Source organism: Mesoplodon mirus (assembly GCF_964341445.2).
Source record: "Mesoplodon mirus genome assembly, chromosome: 6".
Taxonomy (NCBI): Eukaryota; Metazoa; Chordata; class Mammalia; order Artiodactyla; family Ziphiidae; genus Mesoplodon; species Mesoplodon mirus.
The window spans coordinates 144,696,203-144,698,539 of NC_138982.1; the positions used below are offsets into that span (position 1 = coordinate 144,696,203).

General features: G+C 59.6%; 1 long non-coding RNA gene across 1 annotated transcript in view; it reads right to left on the reverse strand.

Moving 5' to 3' along the window:
• The window catches only part of LOC309806819, a 9,682-nt gene extending 8,361 nt beyond the window's left edge, over positions 1 to 1,321 (reverse strand). Inside the window, exon 1 of the long non-coding RNA XR_014294448.1 lies at positions 1,031 to 1,321. This is a non-coding gene — a long non-coding RNA (uncharacterized lncRNA). The remainder of the gene's footprint in view (positions 1 to 1,030) is intronic.
• Between the last annotated feature and the right edge of the window lie 1,016 nt (positions 1,322 to 2,337).

The window sequence follows — 2,337 nt, forward strand, 5'->3', positions numbered from 1 at the left end:
AGCCCTTGTTGTTTCCCTCAACCCTGCCAACACCTCTGAAATGTTCTTTTCATTAACAAACCTCTTCCACCGCCCCCCATGAGTGGGCCATCTGTTTCCTGCTCGATTCTGAAAGATGCCAGCCAGTCACGTGGTGCACCAGGCATGCCACACTCATCCCGGAGAAAGCCAGCAGCACCTGTACAAGGCCCCCATCACTGTGCCTGGAGATCCAGGCTGAGCTCAGGGATGTGGCCTGCCCTGTGGGTCCTGCTCCAGAAGCTGGGGTGGAAGCAACCACTAGAGAGCCTGGTGGGATCGGACAGGCCTGGGTGTGGTGGGGATTGGCCCATCACTGAAAGGGGCCGTCCAAAGTGGCCCTGGAACTTGCCCTGGTTGCTCCCGGGGTGCTAGGAGATTCTGCTGGGTGGGGGGTGGCCTCGGGCCTTGGGGAGGGAGGAAAGACAGACCCTCTATCAGCACCCTGATCTATACAGCACCCTCTCCAAACAGCGCCGGGTGGGGAAACACAAATTCTGGGATAAAACCCGTCTCCCCGACCCCTCTTGCCTTCCCTCTTTTCCTGCCTTCTCCCTGTCCCCTACCTCCATCCCCTTCCAGGTCTGTGTTCACAAAAGCAGCCCCTTTGTTTTCCCCTCCCTCTCCCACCCCTGGTCCTGTTTTCCCTGTCCTGAAGCTGCCCCCAGACCTCAGGGCACCTCACTGCTGTCAGCAGGTCATGACCCTGCGCAGAGGCCCAGAGCCAGGTCCTGAGCCCTTCCATCCCCTGGACTCCAGATCCAGCCCACCCAGGGGGGACATGCCATTTCCACATGTGGACAGGTTTCTGGGGCTGGCTCCTTCCCAAAGTGTCCCCCACTCCTGAGTCTTGGGGACACCAAACCCATCAAAGTGGGATCAATGGCTCCTAGAGGGAGCACAGTCCCAGGGCAGGATGGAAATTGGTCCCGCTGGAATGAAATGGAAGTTTCTAGAGCAGAGGCCACCCAGGTGGGGAGAGGGGCTGGCCAGGGGTCGAGACCTTGCTTACCTTCCCCGGGGATCCTGGCCTCTCCCATGGGTCCTTTTTCCTTTCCTTCCGGGTCCAGCCCTTGGTGTGACTGCAGGTACTGTCATTCTTAATTTCCCCTCCTGCCTCTTTTCTTCCTTGGTGACAATAGTGACAATAACCACTACACACGCCCCAGCTCTGCTGGTCCGCAGACGCATGAGTGCCGTTTGACGGGGCGGGGCTGGGTAGTGGGGCTCGCCCTTTCCTTGAGAACTCTCCTCTGCGTGGAAGCCATAAACAGCACCCCAGACATCTGGGAGGGTCCCAAGGACCCACGACAAAGCCGCCGTTTCTTTGGAATCTCAGGTTTTGACTTAAAATTCATTCTCCTGTTGCATTCTCCTCCACACCAGTGGGTGCTTTACACTGAACACTCCCGGGCGGCTGTGCTCACCCTTCCCCAGAGCCTTCGGGTCTGAGCCTCGGTCCATCAGATGCTGGTGACAGCTCACAGCACTGACCGTCCAGGTGACCAGATGACAGTAGAGTCGCCCAGCCAGCCGGCAGGGAGCCAGATTCAGAGCCTGGGCTTGACCTGCGAAGCGCAGGGTGGGGACCCAGCCGCTGGAACAAAGGCCTGTTTACTGGGGCGGGAGGATGCCCGCTGCCGGCTTGCCAGGCTCCGTGGGCTCCACCCAGAGAATCACAATGGGCAGCCTGTGAACCGGCCATCCGATCCTCCCAGGCCGCCGGGCCTGGCGCCGGGGATGAGGCAAGCAGAGCAGAGAAGTCGTGGTGAGGAACCTCTATGTCCTTGGAGGGACGAGATGCACGTGCATGAGGTCAACGGAGACCGTGTGGGCAGAGCGCCAGGGCCAAGCGTGGGAGGCGGCACAGTGGTCCCCAAAGCTGCCCGCATCCTGACCCCGGAACCTGTGAATATGTTACCTTCTACAGCACAGGGGAACTCAGGTTCCTAAAGTCCTGCCCCTGAAGCGGGAGGATGACCCTAGATTCTCTGGGCGGGCCTGGGGTACTCACAGGGGTCCCTTAAATGGAGAAGGGGAGAATCAATGCCAGAGAGATGCAGCGTGAGAAATACTTGATGCCCATCGCGGGCTGTGAGCAGAGGAGGGGCCACGAGCCCCCCCGGAAGCTGGAAAGACCCGGAAACGGATTCTCCCCCGGAGCCTCCAGAGGGAAGCAGGCCTGCCCATGCCTTGCCTTTAGCCCAGTGAGACCCGTGGAGGACGTCTGACCCCAGAGAGTGTAAGAGAATAAATGTGTATCGGAAGCTGCGTGTTTGTGGCCACACGTTACGGCGACAGGACGCTTGTTCTGAGTGA